This window comes from Schistocerca gregaria, chromosome 10 (assembly GCF_023897955.1).
Source record: "Schistocerca gregaria isolate iqSchGreg1 chromosome 10, iqSchGreg1.2, whole genome shotgun sequence".
Lineage (NCBI taxonomy): Eukaryota > Metazoa > Arthropoda > Insecta > Orthoptera > Acrididae > Schistocerca > Schistocerca gregaria.
Window position 1 is genome coordinate 146,234,543 of NC_064929.1, and position 27,226 is coordinate 146,261,768.

Below are 27,226 nucleotides of genomic sequence, written 5' to 3' on the forward strand. Positions count from 1 at the left end.
AGTTACACTTCCTTTTAATTGCTTTTATTGCAATATCACGTAACACACAAAACATCACTTCACAATACAAAACATACTTGAAAACATCTTCCTCACATTTTATAAGCCATCTACAATATGCATCTTCCCAACATGACGTCCAAGACTTGACTTTTTCAAGGTCCGACTCTCTAACAACTCAACAAGCAACTAATAATCGCCTACGCACCCAAAGATCAGAGTTACAGGTACGCCAAAGATCATGGTGACAAAAGAAAGAATACACATAAGAATAACATCATTGCAATACAAACATATCGATGTATCACAAATGAAATCAAATCTGAATGTTGTCTCAGAAATATGTTAAGTACTTAACAGAAATACAGTAGAATATTACTGGTATCGAGAGGTTCAGGTTAGGTGCCGTAATGGTTACGTAATGCAAGTACTATTATACTGTCTAACAAGACGTGATACCCAGCGGTGCGATCGGCTTTTTGAAACTATCTACAGCGTCGTCCATTGACAGTGACCGGGCCAAATACCAGGTGTACCGGTACGAAATGAGCGTTAAGATACAAATGTGTTGATAGGGAACATCTGTTGTGAACATCTGTCAAAGATATTTAGTATACATCAAGTCACGGAACAAACAACATCATCTGTTTTCATAGTGTTAACAATGTCGAATTTTGTACCAGAAAGTGATGATTTGCGGGAAAGCATTAATTTTTTTGTTTTCATTTGAAAAGTGCTGCAGAGTCGCATAGAATGCTCGTCGAGACATATGGTGATCATGCTCTATCACAAGCTACATGCAAAAGATAGTTTCAACGGTTCACAAACAATGATTTTGATGTAAGGAATGAAGAACGTGGAAGACCACCAAAAAAGTTCGAAGACGCCGAACTCCAAGCAGTATTGGATGAAGATAATACTTTGAGTCAGAAGTAATTGGCATCAATGCTAAATGTTGCACAACAAACAATCTCTGACCATCTGAAAGCTATGGGAAAGATCCAACAGTGTGGAAAATGGGTGCCACATGAATTGAATGAAAGACAGATGGAAAACCGTAAAACCATTCGTCAAATATTGCTTCAAAGACATGAAAGAAAATCAAATTTGCATCGAATTGTTACTGGCGATGAAAAAATGGATTTATTTTAAGAATCCTGAACGCGAAATATCATGGATTAATCCGGAACTACAATCAACATCGATTGCAAAACCAAATCGATTCGGCAAGAAGACAATGCTCTGTGTTTGGTGGGATCAGACAGGTGTGGTGTATCATGAGCTTCTAAAACCGGGTGAAACTGTGAATACTAATCGGTACAGACAACAAATTATCAATTTGGACTATGCATTGTTCTAAAAAAGACCAGAATTCGCCAGAACCGATGGCAAAGTAATTTTTTTACACGACAATGCACCTGCACACAAAGCAAAACTGGTTCAGGATACAATCAAAACACTTGGCTGGGAGCTGGTACCCCACCCGCCGTATTCACGACTTGGCCCCTTCCGACTACCATTTGTTTTCATCAATGGGACACGCATTGCCTGAGGAAGACTTCGATTCCTACGAAGAAGTCGAAAATTTGGTGTCTGATTGGTTTGCTTCGAAAGACGAACATTTCTACTGGCGTGGTGTCCACAAACTGCCAGAAAGGTGGTCTAAATGTATAGAAAGCAATGGTCAGTACTCTTAATAAAATTAATATCACGAAATAAGCGTCAAACGAAAAAACTACAAAGAACGAAACTCGTCTAGCTTGAAGGGGGAAACCTGATGGCGCTATACTTGCCCCGTTAGATGACGCTGCGTTTTTTTTTTCAATAGGAACCCCCACATTGTATTACATATTCGTATAGTGCGTCAAGAAAAACGAATGTTTTAATTGGACCACCTTTTTCACTTTGTGATAGATGACGCTGTAATAGTCACAAACGTATAAGTACGTGGTATCACGTAATATTCCGCCAGTGCGGACGGTATTTGCTTCGTGATACGCTACCCGTGTTAAAATGGACCATTTCCCAATTGCAAAAAAGGTCTATATCGTTGTTGTAAGGTTATTGTGATCAAACTGCCCAAAGGGCGTGTGCTATGTATGCTGATCGGTATCCCGGACGACATGATCCAAGTGTACGGAGCGTTCACCGGATAGTTACGTTATTTAAGGAAACCGGAAGTGTTCAGCCACATGTGAAACATCAACCAGGACCTGCAACAAATAATGATGCCGAAGTAGGTGTTTTAGCTGCTGTCGCGGTTAATCCGCACATCAGTAGCAGACAAATTGCGCGAGAATCGGGAATCTCAACAACGTCGGTGTTGAGAATGCTGCATCGACATCGATTGCACCCGTACCATACTTCTATCCACCAGCAATTGCGTGGCAACGACTCTGAACGTCGTGTACAATTCTGCCATTGGGCACAAGAGAAATTACGGGACGATGACAGATTTTCTGCACGCGTTCTACTTAGCGACGAAGCGTCATTCACCAACAGCGGTAACGTAAACCGGCATAATATGCACCATCGGGCAAAGGAAAATCCACGATGGCTGCAACAAGTGGAACATCAGTGACCTTGGCGGGTTAATGTATGGTGCGGCATTATGGGAGGAAGGATAATTGGTCCCCATTTTATCGATGGCAATCTAAATGGTGCAATGTATGCTGATTTCCTACGTAATGTCTTACCGATCTTACTACAAGATGTTTCACTGCATGATAGAATGGCGATGTCCGGCACATAGCTCGCGTGCGGTTGAAGCGATATTGAATAGCATATTTCATGACAGGTGGATGGGTCGCCGAATCACCTTACCGTGGTCCGCACGTTCACCGGATCTGACGTCCCCGGATTTCTTTGTGTGGGGAAAGTTGAAGCGTATTTGCTATCATGATCCACTGACAACATGCGGCAGCGCATTGTCAATGCATGTGCGAACATTACGGAAGGCGAACTACTCGCTGTTGAGAGGAATGTCGTTACACGTATTGCCAAATGCATTGAGGTTGACGGACATCATTTTGAGCGTTTATTGCATTAAGGTGGTATTTACAGGTAGTCACGCTGTAACAGCAAGCGTTCTCAGAAATGATAAGTTTACAATGGTACACGTATCACATTGGGACTACCAAAATAAAATGTTCAAACGTACCTACGTTCTGTATTTTAATTTAAAATACCTACCAGTTACCAACGGTTTTCTAAAATTGTGAGCCATATGTTTGTGACTATTACAGTGCCATCTATCACAAAGCGAAAAAAGTGGTCCGACTAAAACATTCACATTTCTTTACGTACTACACGAATATGTAATAAAAATGGGGGTTCCTATTTAAAGAAACGCAGCTGATATCCGACTTACCTATGGCAGCACCATCTAGCGGGCCAACCATAGCGCCATTTGGTTTCCCCCTTCAAGCTAGCTTGTTTGTAGCTTTATTCGTTTGACGCTTATTTCGTGAGATATTTGGCCCGGTCACGATCAATGGACCACCCTGTATACAGTGGAGTAGGTTAAGATCCCAGGAATCACACATAGCACCCTGGTCGGCACTCGTTTGCCAATAATTGACAAAAAAAATTAGAATGTTGTGCGACACTTGACAGCGTTAAAAAAGTTGTGTGGTCTTGTTTGGCTGTGTGACGTAATAGGTAGGAACAGCAGCATCACATGTGGCGGTTGTAGGATCGAATCTTGTCATCGTCAAACATTTTTTTTATATTTTTAAATCTTTTATCATCTTTTTATTCAATCAATTCATTTAAATATAATTAATTCCATTCATTTGTCACATAATTTTTAATCATAATATCACCCTCTTCACTTGCTCTCTTTTTTCTCCTCTCATTCTCATATTGAAATCTATGTTCCAGTGTTTTTGATTAATGTTTCATATTAATTTCGGTTTACTCCCTTTTGTTTAATAGCCCGTTTTCGTCCACATTACTGTGTTCGTTGTATCTGTTCTGTTGGCAGAAGAAGCAACACCGTGTTACTAGAGGAGGCCGAAGTGCCCGCGTTTTAGCTCACGCAGGCTGGCGTGAGGAGGGAAGAACTATAATGACGTGAGGTCTGGATCATGACAAGGAATTGGAATTCAGAAAGCGGACGGAAGTAGTTTGATACTCAACTTCAATCCATTAATGATGAACGTCGCTCTTGACGGTACATGATTCACAATATTATCAGTTCAGAATACATTCTTGAAGAATATGGCGCCTTGCTAGGTCGTAGCAAATGACGTAGCTGAAGGGTATGCTAAACTGTCGTCTCTGCAAATGAGAACGTATGTTGTCAGTGAACCATCGCTAGCAAAGTCAACTGGGGCGAGTGCTAGGGAGTCTCTCTAGACTAGACCTGCCGTGTGGCGGCGCTCGGTCTGCAATCACTGATAGTTGCGACACGCGGGTCCGACGTATACTACCGCACCGCGGCCGATTTAAAGGCTACCACCTAGCAAGTGTGGTGTCTGGCGATGACACCACAGTATGTTTCTCATTTCGGCTGAATTCCGTTTCACTTATAAACCCGTCTTTCAATTAAATTTTCTCCTCCGTTATTTTGTACATTAGGTACTTAGGTTGTGTGTCTCAAATTTTTGTATGACGATTACGGCGCAAATAAAAAAAAAAAATTGCATGTCTGGTAGTCCGGTGTCCCCAGTTTTGTGCCGGCCGGGGTGGCCGAGCGGTTCTAGGCGCTACAGTCTGGAACCGCACGACCGCTACGGTCGCAGGTTCGAATCTTGCCTGGGGCATGGATGTGTGTGATGTTCGTAGGTTAGTTAGGTTTAAGTAGTTCTAAGTTCTAGGGGACTGATGACCTCAGAAGTTGAGTCCCATAGTGCTCAGAGCCATTTGAACCATTTTGAACCCAGTTTTGTGTAGTAAGGTACACAGACAGCAGTTGACATTTGCCGAAGTTGTATTCAACGAAGCACATGCAATGCGACACCTTGGTGCAGTGCAAGTTGCAAGGACGGTCTGTTTGATCTAAAACGGACGGGCTTTGGGTTGTGTTGCTGCAGAAGCCAATGCTTCTCCATGTGTCATCCACAGGTCGCCCACAGGCTATAAGGAGACAAGTCAATAAGCAAGGAAAGATGGACAAGGCCGCCGACGCGATGTAGCTCGCCTACATTTTTGGCGTTACCGTTCTAACCGGCAACTCTGTCGCTAGTGAAACGTGTTATTCACTGACGAGTCCAGATATCTCCTGTCAGAAGGTGAATACCGCGCCTGTGTGTGGAGACCCCGTGATTAGCGGTACCTGCCAGATGTTGTCCAGCAAATCGACAGATTCGGCTAAGGCTTCTGTGATGTGGAGAGTCTTCAGTTCAAAAATGGTTCAAATGACTCTGAGCACTATGGGACTGAGGTCATCAGTCAACTAAAACTTAGAACTACGTACACGTAACTAACCTAAGGACATCACAAATATCTATGCCCGAGGCAGGATTCGAACCTGCGACCGTAGCAGCACCGCGGTTCCGGAATGAAGGGACTAAGTTGTCCATAACCGTGTCGGCTGTGTTTACACTAAGTATTCTGTTCCAACAGAACCCATCACTGGCTGGAACTGGTTATGTTAGGCTATGTCCAGATGATTTGCTGCCATTCATGGACTTCTTATTCACAAACAACGATGGACTCTATATGGGCGATAATGCGACACGTTGCCCGGCCACAAACAACTGTTCGCGATGGTTTAAGTACATTCTGCAAAATTTGAGTGAAGCATTTGGCCACCCGAGGCACCTGACATGTTCCCATCGAATATTTATGGGACATAACCGAGAGGTAAGTTTGTGCACAGAATCCCGCACCGGCAACACATTCGCAATAATGGGCGGCTCTAGAGCCAGCATGGTCCAGTATTTGTGCAGGGGGCCTTCCAGCGTCTTGTTAAGCCCACGCCCGGCGCGTTGCCGCACTACACCTGGCGAGGTCCGATACGATACTGGGGCACATTTCCTGACATTTGTAACCTCATTGTACGAGGGTCGACCATAAAGTAAGTTCCGACCACTCGCGAAATGGAAACCACAAGGAAAACCCGATAAATCTTTGCACAGACGCGTTGGGCAGTGTCTCTAGTATGCCCGTCCATCGCATCGGTCTTTTCAGTTTTGAGTCAGCAGTGAGCATGTAAAGATGGGTAGGGAACGGTGACTCCCGCCAAGTATGAGGGCCTGGTTAGAAATTTCGCCTGTGTCATGCAGTCCACATAACAACACTACAGTCGAGCAGTTCTTCATGCCAGTTCTCGGCTGCACACTACAGTGGCAATGAAGACGCTCCTGCAGCGTTTCCGATGAGAAGTGTCTGATACCCCACAGTACAGTCCGTAACTGGCTGCCCCTGAGTCTCATCTCTGCTCACCAGCACCGCTGGCTATGATGACGAGTGCAGATAACTGGGCGAAAGCACAGGCGGCTGCTTTCTACGACGAGCATATTCGAAAGTTGATTTGTTTATTTATTTAACCTTATGGCTGGGCCCCCCGTCGGGCAGACCGTTCCCCGGGTGCCGGTCTTTAAATTTTACGCCACTTCAGCGACCTGCAGTCGATGAGGATGATAGGACAACATTGAGGACAGCAGAACACTCAGTCCCTGGCCGGAGAAAATTCCCCGACCCCGCCGGAAATCGAACCCGGGCGCAGCGGATTCACAATCCGTCACGCTGACCATTCAGCTTCAACGACAAAAGTCGAAGTTGGAGCGGCGACTATGTAGAGAAGTAGGTTGCAAATGAAACGTTTCTGGTTATCACTGTGGTATCTACACTCCTGGAAATTGAAATAAGAACACCGTGAATTCATTCTCCCATGGAGACGATCGTAGAGATGCTGGATGTAGTCCTGTGGAACGGCTTGCCATGCCATTTCCACCTGGCGCCTCAGTTGGACCAGCGTTCGTGCTGGACGTGCAGACCGCGTGAGACGACGCTTCATCCAGTCCCAAACATGCTCAATGGGGGACAGATCCGGAGATCTTGCTGGTAAGGGTAGTTGACTTACACCTTCTAGAGCACGTTGGGTGCCACGGGATACATGCGGACGTGCATTGTCCTGTTGGAACAGCAAGTTCCCTTGCCGGTCTAGAAATGGTAGAACGATGGGTTCGATGACGGTTTGGATGTACCGTGCACTATTCAGTGTCCCCTCGACGATCACCAGAGGTGTACGGCCAGTGTAGGAGATCGCTCCCCACACCATGATGCCTGGTGTTGGCCCTGTGTGCCTCGGTCGTATGCAGTCCTGATTGTGGCGCTCACCTGCACGGCGCCAAACACGCATACGGCCATCATTGGCACCAAGGCAGAAGCGACTCTCATCGCTGAAGACGACACGTCTCCATTCGTCCCTCCATTCACGCCTGTCGCGACACCACTGGAGGCGGGCTGCACGATGTTGGGGCGTGAGCGGAAGACGGCCTAACGGTGTGCGGGACCGTAGCCCAGCTTCATGGAGACGGTTGCGAATGGTCCTCGCCGATACCCCAGGAGCAACAGTGTCCCTAATTTGCTGGGAAGTGGCGGTGCGGTCCCCTACGGCACTGTGTAGGATCCTACGGTCTTGGCGTGCATCCGTGCGTCGCTGCGGTCCGGTCCCAGGTCGACGGGCACGTGCACCTTCCGCCGACCACTGGCGACAACATCGATGTACTGTGGAGACCTCACGCCCCACGTGTTGAGCAATTCGGCGGTACGTCCACCCGGCCTCCCGCATGCCCACTATACGCCCTCGCTCAAAGTCCGTCAACTGCTCATACGGTTCACGTCCACGCTGTCGCGGCATGCTACCAGTGTTAAAGACTGCGATGGAGCTCCGTATGCCACGGCAAACTGGCTGGCACTGACGGCGGCGGTGCACAAATGCTGCGCAGCTAGCGCCATTCGACGGCCAACACCGCGGTTCCTGGCGTGTCCGCTGTGCCGTGCGTGTGATCATTGCTTGTACAGCCCTCTCGCAGTGTCCGGAGCAAGTATGGTGGGTCTGACACACCGGTGTCAATGTGTTCTTTTTTCCATTTCCAGGAGTGTATTTGGCGACCAATCGGAACTTACACTACTGGCCATTAAAATTGCTACACCAAGAAGAAATGCAGATGATAAACGGATATTCATTGGACAAATATATTATACTAGAACTGACATGTGATTACATTTTCACGCAGTTTGGGTGCATAGATCCTCAGAAATCAGTACCCAGAACAACCACCTGTGGCCGTAATAACGGCCTCGATACGCCTGGGCATTGAGTCAGAGTTTGGATGGCGTGTATAGGTACAGCTGCCCGTGCAGCTTTAACACGATACCACAGTTCATCAAGAATAGTGACTGGCGTATTGTGACGAGCCAGTTGCTCGGCCACCATTGACCAGACGTTTTCAGTTGGTGAGAGATCTGGAGAATGTGCTGGCCCGGGCAGCAGCCGAACATTTTCTGTATCCAGAAAGGCCCGTATACGACCAGCACAGGCGGTCGTGCATTATCCTGCTGAAATGTAGGGTTTCGCAGCGATCGAATGAAGCCTAGAGTCACGGGTCGTAGCACATCCGAAATGCAACGTCTGTTCAAAGTGCCGTCAATGCGAACAAAAGGTGATTGAGACGTGTAACCAATGGCACCCCATACCATCACGCTGGGTGATACACCAGTATGGCGATGACGAATACACGCTTCCAATGTGCGTTCACCGCGATGTCGCCAAACACGGATGCGACCATCATGATGCTGTAAACAGAACCTGGATTCATCCGAAAAAAATGACGTTTTGCCATTCGTGCACCCAGGTTCGTCGTTGAGTACCCCATCGCAGGCGTTCCTATCTGTGATGCAGCGTCAAGGGTAACCGCAGCTGTGGTCTCCGAGCTGATAGTCCATGCTCCTGCGAACGTCGTCGAACTGTTCGTGCAGATGGTTGTTGTCTTGCAAACGTCCGCATCTGTTGACTCAAGGATCGAGACGTGGCTGCGCGATCCGTTACAGACATGCGGATAAGCTGCCTGTCATCTATACTGCTAGTGATGCGAGGCCGTTCGGATCCAACACGGCGTTCCGTATTACCCTCCTGAACCCACCGATTCCGTATTCTGCTAATAGTTATTGGACCTCGACCAACGCGAGCAACAGTGTCGCGATACGAAAAACCGCAATCGCGATAGGCTACAATCCGACCTTTATCAAAGTCGGAAACGTGATGGTACGCATTTCTCCTCCTGACACGAGGCATCACAACAACGTTTCACCAGTCAACGCCGATCAACTGCTCTTTGTGTATGAGAAATCGACTGGAAACTTTCCTCATGTCAGCACGTTGTACGTGTCGCCACCGGCGCCAACCTCGTGTGAATGCTCTGAAAAGCTAATAATTTGCATATCACAGCATCTTCTTCCTGTCGGTTAAATTTCGCGTCTGTAGCACATCTTCGTGGTGTAGCAATTTTAATGGCCAGTAGTGTACTTTCTGGACAACACTCGTACATCCAAGCGCGCGGTGCACTTCACGCTAGCTTGAAGTCTGCTGCAGGCGTCAGTTGCGCTGTAGTTTTCATGTACGGCAGTCGTAGGTGTAGCAACCCCACCGCAGCTCGCGTCTGCATCCGGCCGGACCGGCACAGCCCCTTCACACGCCCGCGGGGACGCGGAACAGCACAGAGGAGGGAAGGACGCGGGATTCCTGACGACGGCAGGCTTTGGGCGAAACGCCGGCGCGGGGAAGTTTACCCGCAAACACGAAAGGCGCGCCAGCGCGCTAAAACCGCGCCGGGGACGCTCGCAGAAATGAGACAAAGAAACGCACCCAGACCGCACAGAGAAAAGCCGCGACAAGGCGAGTTAAGCGGCGCCCGAGATCTGCGGAAAACAAATAACAAAGGAGCGGCTGCGGTTAGGGGAAAGGGGGGGGGGGGGGGAGGAGGAGGAGGCGTGCTTTAAGATTAAAAGTGTGTGTGTGTCTCAAGGCGCTGTTTGTCGAGATTTACCGCCGTCTCTGTGTGTGCATGGGGGAGGCTTGCAATATAGGGGGAGGGACGAGTGGGCATTTCAACACGCCAGAATGTCACCGCGGAGACAAGCAAAGAGCCTTTTGGTAGGCTGGCTCTGCAAGGCGCTTAACAACGAGGTGTACACGCTCCCCCCCCCCTCTTCCCCCCCCCCCCCCCCACGTGACTGAGTGCCGGTACTCCCTAGGTATGACAGCACCTATCTTTGCATGACAGCCACGAACAGCGGTTCCCACTTTTTTTTTATTTTAATAATTGTACTTAAGGAACAACCTAGAAATATACCACAGCCCCCAGTGTATCGTACTCGTGGGAGCCGTAATGACAAGATAAGTCTAATGACGGCAAGCAACTATGCATTTAAGATTCATACTTAGCACTCAGTCTTCAGGCCACGAGTGGCCTACCGGGACCATCCGACCGCCGTGTCATCCTCAGTGGAGGATGCCTATAAGAGGGGCCTGGGGTCAGCACACCGCTCTCCCAGTCGTTGTGATGGTATTCTTGACCGAAGCCGCTACTATTCGGTCGAGTAGCTCCTCAACTGGCATCAGGAGGCTGAGTGCTACCCCGAAAAATGGGAACAGCGCATGGCGGCCTGGATTGTCACCACCCAAGTGCCGACCACGCCCGACAGAGCTTAATTTCGGTGATCTCGCGGGAAGCGGTGCATCTACTGCGGCAAGGCCGTTGCCAAGATTCATACTTAACGGAAAGAATTCCTAACGTATGATATATTGAATGTACTCGCTACCATCTTTCAGTAGAATCTGCCATGTACTTGTGAGTGCTTCTATGTATGTATATTCTTTTCGGGAGAAGCAGATGAGTTAGAACACTGGAAAATATAGTATTTGTAGCAGTAGAGGCCAATTATTACTATTACTACTACTATTATTATTCATTTACTAGAGACAAACCTGGCTCGGCCCGTGTATTCTATTTTGCCAATTTGTATGATGTACGATAACAAAAAATGACTATGTGCAGCGAAAATAAATTATTTCTATGTATTCGTGATAAAGAAACTGTGAGATTACGACGCAGTCGGAGAATTTGCATAATATACAGAGACCCGGATACTTTCTTTCAGGAGTGGTAATTCTGGAAGGTTCGCAGGAGAGCTTCTGAAAGTTTGGAAGGTAGGGGACGAGATGCTGGCAGAAGTAGAGCTGTGAGGACCGGGCGTGAGTCGTGCTTCGGTAGCTCAGTTGGTAGAGCACTTGCCCGCAAAAGGCAAAGGTCCGGAGTTCGAGTCTCGGTCCGGCACATAGTTTTAATCGTCCAGGACGTTTCATACCAGCGCAAACTCCGCTGCAGAGTGGAAATCTCATTCTGGGCTCCTGAAGAAGCCTACAGAGGATAAAGAAGCAGCTGGCCAGCAAGATTATGCTGCTGGAATGTTCTGGAAGAGGCACACAGTGAGTCAAAAACACTGCGAGCATTCTTTTCTCATTTTCTCGAAACTACAGTTTCGGAACATCAGGTACATATAAGTTAACAATGTTTTTATCCATGTTCACCAAATTTCTCTCAAATGAAGAATGGGACAGTATCTTCCTGTTATGCCTAATACATCGCAGAAATGATCTATGTTTGTCATTCTGTATTTTTAATAAAAAAAATAGTAATATGGTATAATAAGGGTCTTTCTATTTCTTCAGATATACTCTAAACTATAATACGAGAGGCATAATGTGTTCCTATGAATGTTGACAGCAGCCTGCCACAGTTTGAATGCTATTAGACTGATGGTGGACCAGAAAACGGTATCAGAATGGGAACGTGTATTATAAAAGCATCTGAGCCATCATGTATTTTAGACCCTATTTTTAACGTACTTCCACCTCACTACGTTGATTTAAATTACTGCTGTCACTGAGTTTGCTTCATTGCCTGACCGTGAACGGCGTTATCAGCGCGTATCGATATATCCCCTCTCGTAGTATCTTTGCTCGACTGCTATTACCTCCCGGTCGTTGTCTGTGGCAAGGAGTTCGGGTGGCGAGTTTGGGTCTGCCAGTCGGTTGGAACGCCTCTGGAGCGCAGTCCGCACCTGCCAGTCGGGGAGTTGCAATGAGGCACTGGTGCAGACGGGTTGGAGCAGCAGTGAGGTCTGCACCGACATGGCTCGCCCGACCATTACCGCCACGCATCACCTGAGCCGGGCCACGGTCTTGGTGGAACGTCGGTCGGTCGTCCTACCGGACGACGCGTTTTGGCTCGCCGATCGTTCATGAGTCGGCTGTGTGTGTGAGCATCGACTCCTGATTTGTCTTCGTGCATGTTTGGTTACTGTTGGGTATCATTCAGGAGCTTCGTGCAGGTGTTTGTCAGGTTGTGTGTGTAGTTGCCGTTGTCTCCACTGACAACGATTTTATATGTAGTCTGCATTCTGCGGCGAGCCGGTCGGTTGTTGAGGACGAGGGAAGTTATCTCCGCGCAGTGCAGTCGGCTGGGTTCGCTGGCAGTCACTGCGCAGTGTCGGAGCGCGTGTGGAGCTGTCCGACCGAGAACGTCAAAGTTGAGTAGTGGTTTCAGCTACCCAAGCCACGTCCATTCATGTTGTCGTGGTTCGTTTCTGTGGTTCGCTGTTGGGGAGATTTTCCCGTGAGCCACACCGAGTGTTTTTACTGCTAGCCGCGAAGGATTAGCCGAGCGGTCTAGGGCGCTGCAGTCATGGACTGAGAGACTGGTCCCGGCGGAGGTTCGAGTCCTCCCTCGGGCATGAGGGTATGTGTGTGTTTGTCCTTAGGATAATTTAAGTTAAGTAGTGTGTAAGCTTAGGGGCTGATGACCTTAGCAGGTTAGTCCCATGGGATTTCACACACATTTTTGTATCTACTGCTGAAATTTAGTCGCCATGCGGTGCAATTAACACTTCTGGTTGATTGCAATTCCAATGAACCAGTGGAATTTTCTGCCTTGTGGCCGTTAGTGTTCCGGTTACCTGCCCTGGCCACTAACGTAATTTCAGGCAGCGTCCTTTCCTCACCTGCTGTCGCTGTCCAACACGGTGAGTAATTTTGACAGCTAATACATACTCCATAGTGGATTATCACGTTTGTAACCTTTTCTGTTTGCGGTCTCATGTACTGATTGGTGGGAAGCGAATCGTTGTGTCGGTCGGTCCGTGGCTGTCACCTGTTTGGGATCCGACGGATCAAGTGTAGCTGGGCTCACCACCTGTCTCACCTAAGTGAACGAGGGCAGACCGACCTCCCTCGAGGCTTCCGAGTGCCGTTGTCGTTATTGTCTTTCCCACCGGTGTTTAATTAAAATTTAAAGCTTATGGTTACTTTTTGTGGTGTCACCGCCAGACACCACACTTGCTAGGTGGTAGCCTTTAAATCGGCCGCGGTCCGGTAGTATACGTCGGACCCGCGTGTCGCCACTATCAGTGATTGCAGACCGAGCGCCGCCACACGGCAGGTCTAGAGAGACTCCCTAGCACTCGCCCCAGTTGTAGAGTCGACTTTGCTAGCGGTGCTTCACTGACAAAATACGCTCTCATTTGGCGAGACGACAGTTTAGCATAGCCTTCTGCTACGTCATTTGCTACGACCTAGCAAGACGTCATATTCAGTTACTACTGATATTGTGAATCATGTACCTTCAAGAGCTACATTCACCATTAATGGATTAAAGTTTAAGTATCAAACTAATCACGTCCGCTTTCTGAATTCTCATTCCTTGTCATGCCAGACCTCACGTCAGTATAGTTCTTCCCTCCTCACGCCAGCCTGCGTGAGCTAAAACGCGTGCATTTCGGCCTGCATTAGTAACACGGTGTTGGCTCTTCTGCCAACAACACTTTTTTTTGTTAACAATTTTGCAAAATTAATTGTGGGCTTTCAGTCTTGCAACCTTACTCTTAAAATTATCTTTCAAGCTTAAACATTGCGGCCTTCTGCCTTTAAAATACTATGTTGCACCTTGCATATGTTTGTTCTATCTGATTTGCCGTGAGGCTTTTCACTTAGCAGCCGGCCGGAGTTGGCCGAGCGGTTCTAGGTGCTACATTCTGGAAACGCGCGACCGCAACGAACGCAGGTTCGAATCCTGCCTCGGGCATGGATGTGTGTGATATGCTTGGATTAGTTAGGTTTAAGTAGTTCTAAGTTCTATGGGACTGATGACCTCAGATGTTGAGTCCCATAGTGCTGAGAGCCATTTGAACCATTTTCCCACTTACCCGTGATGTTTTTTTTATTTTATTTGCCTTTTTTAATTGGATTTTTATCTCGTTGATTTAAGATTTCTTGTTTGGAAGCCTTCAGCCGTGAAAGAGTTGCATTTGGTAAAAGTTCGGCGATGTGCCGCTTTGGTGATAAATTACAATTAGGTGAAACTGACCCCAACCTTATTTGGCCCTTTCCACAATCATAATTACCTCGTCTGCCCAGCGGTTTTACCGGGCATATCACCTATTAGGAAAAATACTGTAATTCTTAAAAAGATATTTCAATAAATTTCCTTTTACAGTCTGAGTTATTGTCATTGATTGTTGGTAAAAAGAACCACAACTTCCTCCGCACTGTAGATCAAGAGTAATGAGCACTGAGAGCGTGGAATAAAAATGCAGCCCGTTCATGCCCACGTCCCCTTAAGTGATAACCGCCACTGGAGTACGCTGGCGGTAACACAGCAGTCCGCTCGCTGTCACGTCACGGCAGGTTTTTAAGTTGTCCGTATAGGCGCCTTAGAGTGCAGCACCAGCAGGGCTAGGAGCCAGTAGTAGCTGCTGCTGCCGCCGCCGCCACTACAAAGGCGGGAAGCGGCTGGTTGGCCCCTGCGTGGCGGCGCCTAGGGCCGCCCTGCTAGGCGCAGGCGGAGGCGGCGGCCCTTTGAGGCGCACACCGCCCGCGGCTGGTTCGCCCCGCTTATGGAACTCGCAGCGCAGACAGAGCGCGCCACCCGTCCCCACGCACACACTGGCCGCTCCCGCCGCTGGACTCGCATATGGGGGAACCCGCAAAAGTTCAGGACGAAAGCAGCTTCCGCACCGTGTCCCACTGCCCAAGTGATATAGCTCGACAGAACGCCGACCGCACATGCGGGGTGGATATTAAACGTGACGAGACTCATTTTTTATCTACCGAGAGGTGATCATCATTGAGCCGTATTAAAGTCAGCTTTGAAAAGCGCGCCACAGCGCGTATCGTGAAGCAGACGCCCTCCGTTTTTTGGCGGTGGCGCCGTTGTCGCAATTCAAGGCTTCAGTGTCTCCCTCTGGCGGAAAAGGGGAAAAGTGGGCTGTTCGTGGGTTTAAGAAGTGGCTGTGTGGGCTGTTGGTAGTCGGGGCATCAAGAAGCGACTTCTCTGCCGGTGCTGGAGGGACAGCACGCAGACCGCGGCATCAGCGTAAGCGACGCGAGCAGCAGCTCCGTGGTATGGGGCGCTAACTGCTCGTCGCGAAAGGAATCTTACTGAGCGTGGGTCCGCAAGGGGCCTAATCAGCAGTTCGGCCGCATGCTGTCGATGGATGTTCTGAAAATCGGCGCGCCTTCCTGCGTCCGCTGAAACGGCTGGCAGCGGCCGGCTCGGCAGAGCATTTGGAGGTGCTGCGTTGGTTCAGACCTGGGAGTCGTAACGCACCAGAAGTTGATTACTGATTGTTAACAGATTTTATGAAGTTTAACTGAACTCAATTTACTTATTCTTGTTAATTATACGAGCCGCGTATTATGGGGGTTTCCCGCCATTCATTCTCGTCTGCCCACCCGCCGGAAGGTGGTAATATTAGAAAGGGTGGTCCGTTTGTCCCCTTTTGAGGACGAAAGGGGGCGAGTCAGAGTAAATCTGTGGTTCGGACTGCTTCTTTCCCTTCCCAGCTTATCTTTGGGGTTTATTCGACTGTTGGCCTCTGCCATGTCTGTGAAAGTCTAAGGCACCAATGCCTGTGCTGTTTAATTCTCTCGCCTGCTGTAACTCGTGTTACTAGACTCACGTGTAAAAGGTACTCTAAGAAAGAAGAAAAATTCCTTTTGCCTCGTGGTAAGAACTAGTCAATTGCATAACGAATTCTTGCTCATCTGGAAGCTGTAACTTACGTAAGTTTCTGTTTATGTATATTTGGCTATAATCAAGCAAGGTTGTTAATGTACGCCGAAGTGCATTTTTTATATTGTTTCTACTCAGCAAAAACTGTTGTCTTTTTACAATTCAATACCTTTTAATGATTTTACTCAACGTGCTTATGTGTTTTATACAGGTACTTGGTTATTAGTGTGTTTTCTTGCCATGCAAAAGCTTGCCGTTTCGTTACTGGTAGAAATTCTTACCTTGAAAGGACAATGTTGTAAAACTTCGCAAGTCCTACCTGGCAAGCGTGTGTGGGTGCCGTAAGTTAACTGGCAGAAATTGTTAAAATGTTTTTTTGTATATTTTGGAAATGTTAATGTTATTAACTGTGAATGTCCACCCGTGTGCGTAACTAATGCGTTTTGGTTTTTCTATTTTGAGAACTTTTGTAAACAGGATTGTCTTTATACGATGTAGACAATTCAGATTCTGGGCCATTTAATGAATGGAGTGAAATTCACCTGTAATTTAGCAGAGCTTGAAATAGTACACAGCGTCGCGTTGTATACGTTAAATTGCTTGCTTTTACTTCCCTTTTACTGGCGTTAAATTTTTTATAATAATTTAAAAGTCCTTTCCGATCGTAAATTGTGACTTATTTGCTAAATGATTGTTCATTTTTTTTAAAAAATATCGGTAAGCCTTGCACCAAATTTGAACAAAGAGTGTTACACAAAGTTGTCTGTAATTTAACCAGTTATTCCTTGGCACCTACTTCCACTTTACATTGAGTACCCATTAAGATTAATAAATAACATTTGGTGAACCAGTAGTAATTTTACGCTTCACTCATCATCATCTTTCTCAAACAACAGTATCGTCCCTTCTTTAACATGCCAGTGACATTCTATCGAAAGCTCTCCTGATTCCCAAAATGACGTCCTCTTAAGAATTTTCTTTTTCTATTTCGGGAAAAGAAAAAAAGGTCACAAGGACTCAGATCACGTGAACAGGAAGGTTGTGGAACAAAAGCAACGCCTTTTTGAGGTCAAAAATTCCTTGATGGAAGTTACCCTGGGGTAAGGCGCTTTGGTTGGTTGATGGATTTCTGGGAGGGGACCAAACAGCTAGGTCATCGTTCCCATCGGATTAGGGAAGGATGGGGAAGAAAGTCGGTCGTGTCCTTTCAAGGGAACCATCCCAGGATTTGCCTCAACCGATTTAGGGAAATCATGGAAAATCTGAATCAGGATGGCCGAACGCGGGTTTGAACCGTCGTCCTCCCGAATGCGAGACCAGCGGCGCGTTGTGGTGGTGCAGCTTCCACATGTGTGCAACGTCCTGTCTCTCTCGATTCACCATCTTCCGGAGCCTTTCGAGGGCATGTTTGTGAAAAACCCAGCTGATACCAGAATGAGATTTTCACTCTGCAGCGGAGTGTGCGCTGATATGAAACTTCCTGGCAGATTAAAACTGTGTGCCGGATCTAGACTCGAACTCGGGACCTTTGCCTTTCGCGGGCTGTGGCTAAGCCATGTGTCCGCAGTATCCTTTCTTCCAGGTGTGCTAGCTCTGCAAGGTTCGCAGGAGAGCTTCTGTTTAGTTTGGAAGGTAGGAGACGAGGTACTGGCGGAATTAAAGCTGTGAGGACGGGTCGTGAGTCGTGCTTGGGTGGCTCAGATGGTAGAGCACTTGCCCGCGAAAGGCAAAGGTCCCGAGTTCGAGTCTAGGTCCGGCACACAGTTTCAATCTGCCAGCAAGTTTCATACCTAGCTGATAGTTTGTTCCGAACGAACAAATTCTTTATGCATGATACTCCTACTGACAAAAACCCAGATTAAATTTTGTGCCATCGAAAAACTACGACTCTTCATAAGGAATGTTCCCCATAGGCCTGTTTAAACTTTTCAAAATGTCACACTCGCGCATTTCCCAAATTTAACACAAAACATAATGGCACAATGTTTCTCTCAATTCCGCTGTTCCAGTTCCGCAACACACAACGAAGACACGAGTTCACTGATGACGCTCTCAAAAATCACGTGATGACCGTACGAAACTGAAACTCGGACTGAACGTCTGGAAGTGATGAACATAACGGTCTACACAAGTACAACACAGCATTGCCAAATAGCTCGCCCTGTTGTCAGTCTCATTGCTTCTCTCACACACCGTATACAAGGAACTAGTAAAATATAGTACGCAAGGTAACTGAAAGGAACACGCAATGAGAAGAACGGAAATGACACTTATTCTCGAACAGAGTTATTATGAGAATGTAATAAGTCAAATTTTTCGCAAATTCAGATTTCAATAATTTTGCGTTCTCCATCTATAGATGCATGTACCTGTGTTGAGAACGTCATGAGTTTCTGCCTGTAAAAGCAAGAAAATCGTTGCCAATATTTTTAGGTGATATGAAAATGTCATGAGTCCAGGATTCATGACGTTTTCATACCACATCTTCTCATTAGTTTTATGTAATAGTTTTTAAATCACCGGAAGTAGCCTACTGTTTATGTCTGTACATTAACAACAATCAAATTTGAGCAGCATCGATTTCACGATGTATTGTTGCCACCACATTGCGTGGTTGTTGTCTAATCTTTCATTAGAACTGGCAATTTAATTAGAAAAAGAGAACATGGACTCAAATGAAGAAGATAACCATAACAAGACGAAAGGTATACGGCATTACGATAAATACAAACATCATAATAAAGAAGGCTAGATCACGAGGAAAGGCGTACATTAACTACAAAGGGCAAAACATTCCTGCAACAGGTATGTTTGAAAACATTGTTCAATGCTTTCCTATCCGGGGGCACTCTTTTCTACCTTGTGATACGGTATTCGGGGGGGGGGGGGGGGGGGGGTTTAAGAAATAATTTACGACAAACTGATAAGAGTCTACACTGTGAAATAGTATATTGACATTCTTCATTCTGCCAATAAAAAATTTGTCAACTACCTTGAGGATAACAATATTGTTAAGAACTATAAGGACAGCTGCCCAGATATCTTTAAATGCAATTACTAGAGTTTAGAAACAATGGGAAGAGTGAGTTCAATGAAAGTCAACGACAGTGTTTCACAGTACAATATGAGTATGGCAGGCACAACCCAGGGGTATTAGCAGCCCGATCATTTGTTGATAGACTGACTTAAAACTCTTTCAGACTTGTAAGACCTCTAGCAAATATTAGACTGCCAACAACCTTAGCACACGGAGTGAAATGTCCTACAACAAAGTTAAGATAAACAATATTTAAAAAAAACTGGAACAGTTCATTGCAGAGGAGCACAAAAACTGTTATTTTGATTTATGGACTTGGCCTACAACAGCTGAAAAGATGAAAATGTTGAAACAATGTTTATCTGAAATGATGATTATGTTTAAATACCATTTGTAATTTGTGTGTATTAATAAATTCTCAAAATTCTATAGTTCTACGATTATTTATTTTAATTTGGTTCAAAAAGGTCATGAGTCCAAGATAAAAAAAAATATAATTTGAAGATGGAGATTTGATGCTTTCCTGGTAAACCAGAGTACAAAAGTCCAAGTACTTGATATCTTTTACCATTGAAGCATAAAACAGTTTTCTTTGAATATCTCGAAATCATGTTTTATGGACTTATGACCTTTTCATAATAACCGATTCAATTACACTCATCTCACACCAATTCGCAGTGGTTCCCCCGTCATTACAAAAGACAGGACATGGTTCTCAATAGCGTGTCTGATCACCATAGATGGCAATGCACGCCCCGCAACGTGCTCCCACGCTCGCCGGAAGGTTGGTAATGCATTTGGACGTCCTGCAGTAAGTCTAAAAACGCAGCCCACACGTTCTCGGCCGAACTTAGCTCTTGGGAGTGGGCAGGCCAGTCCACCCGCAGAATGCCTTCCCATTCCAAGACGTCCTTCACTTGCGCTCTTCGATACAGTTGAGCAATGTCGTCCATGAAAATGAAGTCAGGTCCGAATCTGGCGCTGAAGGGACGAGTTTGCTAAGGAGAACTACAGTGTTACCTAACACTGACCGGTGACTGAGGTACCTTCTTCAGAGATTTGGAGATCAGCACGCTCAGTCAGCAGTACATAATACCACTTGTACCACTAAAGGACTACGATCGATAATCATGCACGTACCCCCACATGGCAAGACGTAATGCACCCAGGAACAGCACTGAACACAATAGTCATCATAATATCAGAATCCCACGAATGCTGAAACTGAACTCTGCGACTGGGATCAGAACGCCCGTTGCCCTACTACTCAGGTGCTACGGTGTCGTGAGGCATACGGTTGAACTGGCGTGCTCACCCCCTAATCTCACTGATCAACGTTATAGTGACACTATACTGCTTCCCCATGTGTGTCTTTTCGGGCGTCCATTCAGCCTTGAATTCCTTTCCTTGGCTGACACTGCGCGATCGCGCCGAACAGCGCAAGTGGTGGAGCTCTTGGAACGACAGGAAGTTGGGCGAATAGATCCGCCGGCACGTTCCAGTGAGCATCTGTTGTGGAGACGTATTGAACCTAGTCCACATGCACGAACGACCATCCACCAACTATCAAATGGTTAAAATGGCTCCGAGCACTATGCGACTTAACTTCTGACGTCATCAGTCACCTAGAACTTAGAACTACTTAAACCTAACTAACCTAAGGACATCACACACATCCATGCCCGTGGCAGGATTCGAACCTGCGACCGTAGCGGTCGCTCGGCTGCAGACTGTAGCGCCTAGAACCGCACGGCCACTCCGGCCGGCCACCAATTATCGAGGAGGAATGGAACGCCCCACAACAACAACAACAACAACAACAACAACAACAACAACAACTCCATACCTAACACCTGGCCAGCATTCACTGGCATTCATCGTGCTCACACACCACTTTAATATCCACGTCCTGCCTTCTGTAATTTCCAGGTGACCGTAATGCATCGCGGTGACGTTAGCGCACTTAAGTGTCAATTGCATTCATGACATTCTAATCGTTGTGTTGTGGATTACGTTTATTTGAACTTTTTTCTCGTCGTCTGCATACAATTCATATATGTTTCATCTATATTACTCATTATAATTTCAGACCCGCCAGGGTCACATTTGATCACAAGGTCATATGTCAGCCGATTCCACCACAGGAAAACACGTCTGATATATTCTATATGACGCTGGTGACGGCATGTGCGTCACATGACAGGAACATGTTGTCGACCCACCTAATTTGTACACCTGGCGAATGGGTAAAAAAGATTCTTCTGCCTTGCCCGATTTAGGTTTTCTTGTGGAGGTGATAATCACTCCCAAAAACGTGATGACAACATAAGAGTTTGTCGCATAAACTGCAAGGAATGAATGCTACAGTTTCACAGTCGCACAGTTTTCCCTGCACTCTGTTTCTAACGTTATCAAAATTTTCCGTGTGTAGACCGTCAAATCCTGCATATCTCCAAGCAACTCTGAACATGTCGTGGAATTTTGGACAGCGAAGTGAACTTTGATAATTGACACACGATCACGTAAACAATACTGCTCTGTGTTCCTGTGCAGCTTCGCAAAACAACTGTCTGAAAATAAACTAATAAACTTTTCACTCGAGGGAAGACTTGAACCAAGGACCTCTCGTTCCGCAGCTGCTCACGCTAACCACGGGATCACGGCGGTCCTGAGATCACATTATCATTGATGTTGCCCATCTTCCGCATGGACTACTCAATTTGTATATTTTGCTTTTTTTTCATAGTTCCACACAACTTCTTCCTTTTTTCCTCGATTGATCTCTGTTCAGTTTTTCAAGGCCTATCCACTGCGCCAACTTACAACTAAATCAGAGGGGGGTGCGATGGGGAGGTTCCCTTGTCAGAACTACGTAAACCTAACTAACCGAAGGACAGCACACACATCCATGCCCGAGGCGGGATTCGAAACTGCGACCGTAGCGGTCGCGCGGTTCCTGACTGTAGCGCCTAGAACCGCTCGGCCACCCCGGCCGGCAGAGAATTGCCCTCAAATTTGCAGAAGCAATCTCAGCCGGTTTACTGCGCGACTGCGCGAGGCACGCTGCCAAGGGGAAGTAAACATTTGGCCACACATCAGCGCAGCGTAACTTTATACAGCGCGAGACGGGGACCCGGGGTGGCAGTGGGGGTGGAGTGTGTGTGGGAGGGTGTGGGACGCGAGACGGTGTCAGCTGACCGCCGCGCCGCCGGCTCAACAGGCAGCTTGTCGATTCGCGGGCGGCATCGACCGCCTGGCGCTCCGGCCAACTAAATATACACCTGCCCGCCTTCCACACACGTGCCCGCATGACGGGCGAACCAGCTAGTTGGCGGTGCAGCGGCGGCCGACACAATGCAACCCACAAATCAGCACATACGCAAATCTTCATCCTACAGGCCTGCACAAAGAACTGGCAAAGACGTGATACCGCTCGTCACGTAATGCTCGTGCGTCCACCGCCTCTGTCTACAGAGCTCCGTATGAAACATCTCTTAGCTCATGTACACTACTGGCCATTAAAATTGCTACAACACGAAGATGGCGTGCTACAGACGCGAAATTTACACGACAGGTGATGTGCAAATGATTAGCTTTTCAGAGCAGTCACATAAGGTCGGCGCCGGTGGCGACACCTACAAGGTGCTAACATGAGGAAAGTTTCCAACCGAATTCTCACACACGAACAGCAGTCGGCCGGCGTTGCCTGGTGAAACGTTGTTGTGATGCCTCGTGGAAGGAGGAGAAATGCGTACCATCACGTTTCCGACTTTGATAAAGGTCGGATTATAGCTTATCGCGATTGCGGTTTATCATATCGCGACATTGCTGCTCGCGTTGGTCGAGTTCCAATGGCTGTCAGCAGAATATGGAATCGGTGGGTTCAGGAGGGTGATACGGAACGCCGTGCTGGATCCCAACGGCCTCGTATCACTAGCAGTCGAGATGACAGCCATCTTATCCGCATGGTTGTAACGGATCGTGCAGCCACGTCTCGATCCGTGATAAAACAGATGGGGACGTTTGCAAGACAACAACCATATGCACGAACAGTTCTACGACGTTTGCAGCAGCAAGGTCTATCAGCTCGGAGACTGTGGCTGCGGTTACCCTTGACACTGCATCACTCGACGACGAACCTGGGTGTACGAATGGTAAAACGTCATTTTTTCGGATGAATCCAGGTTCTGTTTACAGCATCATGACGGCCACATCCGTGTTTGGTGGCATCGCAGTGAACATACATTGGAAGCATGTATTCATCACCGCCATACTGGCGTATCACCAGGCATGATGGTATGGGGTGCCATTGGTTACACGTCTCGGTCACCTATTATTCGCATTTACGGCACTTTGAACAGTGGACGTTACATTTCAGATGTGTTACGACCCGTGGCTCTACCCTTCTTTCGATCCATGCAAAACCCTATATTTCAGCAGCATAATGCGCGACCGCATGTTGCAGGTCTTGTAGGGGCCTTTCTCGATACAGAAAATGTTCGACTGCTGCCCTGGCCAGCACATTCTCCAGATGTCTCACCAATTGAAAACGTCTGGTGAATGGCAGCCGAGCAACTGGCTCGTCACAATACGCCAGTCACTACTCTTGATGAACTGTGGTATCGTGTTGAAGCTGCATGGGCAACTGAACCTGTACACGTCATCCAAGTTCTGTTTGACTCAATGCCCAGGCGTATCAAGGCCGTTATTACGGCCAGAGCTGGTTGTTCTGGGTACTGATTTCTCAGGACCTATGCCCCCAAATTGAGTGAAAATGTAATCACATGTCAGTTCTAGTATAATATATTTGTCCAATGAATACCCGTTTATCATCTGCATTTCTTCTTGTGTAGCTAATTTAATGGCCAGTAGTGTACATCCAATTGCATTTACTTAACTACTTACTCTCAATCGCACCACACTTTGATTTAGCGGTAAGATGTCCAGTTGATACCTCGTCAAAAACTGAACTGAGATCGGGCACGAAAACAAGGTGTACTCAACACTGAATAAAGTTCGAAATAAAAATGTGAACGGTCCAAGTGCAATGTCGAGAGAACTGAACAGCCGCGGTGCCGTGGTCAAGGCGCCGGCACGGTAGCTCAGCGTGTTCGGTCAGAGGGTTACGTGCCCTCTGTAATAAAAAAAAACTGAGTAAATCGATCAACAACGAACTTAAACGGATGTTTTACGACGTCCGCCCCGAGCAGATGCAACGAACAAACGCGAACAAATTGAGTAAAAAAAAAAAAAATGGTCACGGTGTGGGACTACAAACAGAACGAACGGTGTTCTAAAACTCCCTCGCCTCACTTATTTTTATTTTTGCAGAACATTATGAATTTCCCATCCGGTAATTGAAACTTTTTTTCTCTTTCTGTAGTCTTTGTAGTTGTCACACAGTACAATGGTTATGGAATACGAGTCCTGTGGTACGAATACGTTACCATCGCAAGTAAATGCGATGAATAATGAGAGGCGGCGAGACACCACATAGATGCTTCACAGAAATGAAAACAACAAATAAACAGGTGTGAAGTACGTTGCACCAAAGCAAATCAAGAGTCAAGACTTCGAAACAGCGACTTAATTTCAGAAACGTCGAAAACATGTCTTGACAGAACACAGAGGAATTGTGTGATTGCGAAGCTGTTGCGTTCATCTGTATCAGCTTATGTGACAAACTATCATGTTTTCATCATATGCTTGGGAGTGACCACATTCATATCCATCCGAACACCTACACCAGGCAAGGAGGCATATCTCACTCACTCACCAGGCGTACAAACTAGGTGCGTCGGTAAGAGATTCCTGTAATATGACGACTAAGGTCGTGTATGACACACCAACCGTGTTTTCCGATGGGAGATATAGTTGACTTGTCGCCTTGTCATCAAACGTTTGCGCGGTTTCCATTCGAGAGCCACTTCCAACGTTTGCGGTTTCCATTCGAGACCCACTTCCTTTCGGCTGCTAACAGAGGAGTAGCTGTGGAGAATCAACTATCATTGTAGGTCGCTCGCTGTTTGCGAAAGGAGGTTACACAAAGACACAGACACAAATTTGAATACAGTGAATATATGAGGTAATTTTTGACGATTTTACAAAGGCGTACGATTCAATAGATAGAGCAACATTATTCCACACTTTAGAGGAGTTCAGGTTTGACAGGAGAACAAGGTCAGTTATTCAACAGGCGTTAACAGATACAACCTCCAAAGTTAAATTCATAGGAGAAACATCAGAAGCATTTCATATCCATACTGGTGTTCGCCAAGGAGATGGATTGTCCCCCCTTCTGTTTAACATGGTTCTGGAAAAAATTGTGAGGGCATGGGAAAAGGAAATAAAAGGAATTCAGCTCGGGATTAAAAAAAGAGAACAGAATTACGGTGGTGTGTGTGGTTTTCGCGGGCGATCTTGCAATTCTAACGAACAATAGAGAGGAAGGCGAACCTGCCTTGGAAAAACTACACGAAATCTCACAGAAACCTGGGCTACAGATCTCCTACCAGAAAACACACTATATGGAATACAAAGCTGCAGATAATCTCCCCATTACTACCCAATAAGGGAAAGTGGCACAAGTTGCCCACTTCAGGTATCTGGAGGAGATAATCAAACCATCAGGACTGAACTCAATAGCCAACAAAGACAGGATCTCCAGATTACAAAAATCATATAAGCCCACTTGGAATCACTATAATAAGAAATCTATTTCTGTCAATGCGAAACTAAGGCATTACAACACAGTAGTCCTACCAGAAGCACTTTATGCAGCAGAAACTACAGTACTCATGGTCACACTAAGATCAGAGAGATTCAAAAGCAGGAAAGAAAAATTCTGAGGAAATTACATGGACCAGTGTTTCGGGAAGGAATTTGGATGAAGAGGCCAACTAGAGAGATTTCCAAAGACATAGCAACAATTACAGTAACCATTAGCAAGAGAAGGATGAAATTTTATGGACATATCAGCAGGATGAATAAAAGCAGGCTCACAAGACAAATCTTTGAGATAGTAAACAAGAGCTGAAGCAGAAGAAGACATTGAAGAAATGGGGATCACACAAAACAACATAAACAACAGAGAACAGTTTAGAAACATCATAAAGAAACACACACTTAATGAAGAACACACGGGGAACAGAAGGGAAAAAAAGGTCGGAAGAACGCAAGAGGGAACACAGTGAAAGTAAGATGAGAATTTGGGAAGAACGAAGATGAAATCATGACTACTCAAGTTCAATTGCTCTCTCAAACGGGAATAATCGAAAATAATAATAATAATAATAATAATATATCTTGCTACTGGCCATTAAAATTGCTACACCCCGAAGATGACGTGCCACAGACGCCAAATTTAACCGACAGCAAGAAGATGCTGTCATATGCAAATGATCAGCTTTTCAGAGCATTCACACAAGGTTGGCGCCGGTGGCGACACCTACAATGTGCTGATATGAGGAAAGTTTCCATACGACATCTAATACACAAACAGCAGTTGACAGGCGTTGCCTGCTGAAACGTTGCTGTCATGTCTCGTCTAAGGAGGAGAAATGCGTACCATCACGTTTTCGACTTTGATAAAGGTCGGATGCTAGCCAATCGTGATTGCGGTTTATCGAATCGCCACATTGCTGCTCGCGTTGGTCGAGATCCAATGACTGTTAGCAGAATATGGAATCGGTGGGTTCAGGAGGGTATCAATGGACTATCAGCTCGGAGACGATGGCCGCGGTTACCCTTGACGCTGCGTCACAGACACGAGCGCCTACGATGATGTACTCGACGACGAAGCTGGGTGCTCGAATGGCAGAACGTCATTTTTTCTGATGAATCCAGGTTCTGTGTACAGCAGCATGATGGCCGCATTCGTGTTTGGCGACATCGCGGTGAACGCACATTGGAAGCGTGTATTCGTCATCGCCATACTGGCGTATCACCCGACGTGATGGTATGGGGTGTCATCGGTTACACGTCTCGGTCACCTATTGTTCGCACTGACTGCACTTTGAACAGTTGACGTTACATTTCAAATGTGTTATGACCCGTGGCTCTACCCTTCATTCGATGCCTGCGAAACCCTACATTTCGGCAGGATAATGCACGACCGCATGTTGCAGGCCCAGTACGGGCCTTCCTGCATACAGAAAATGTTCGACTG

The 27,226-nt window shown here is 46.7% G+C and overlaps 1 protein-coding gene across 1 annotated transcript in view; it reads right to left on the reverse strand.

The window, feature by feature from the left end:
* The window catches only part of LOC126293282 (disintegrin and metalloproteinase domain-containing protein 10-like), a 458,016-nt gene that overhangs the window by 135,653 nt on the left and 295,137 nt on the right, over window positions 1-27,226 (reverse strand).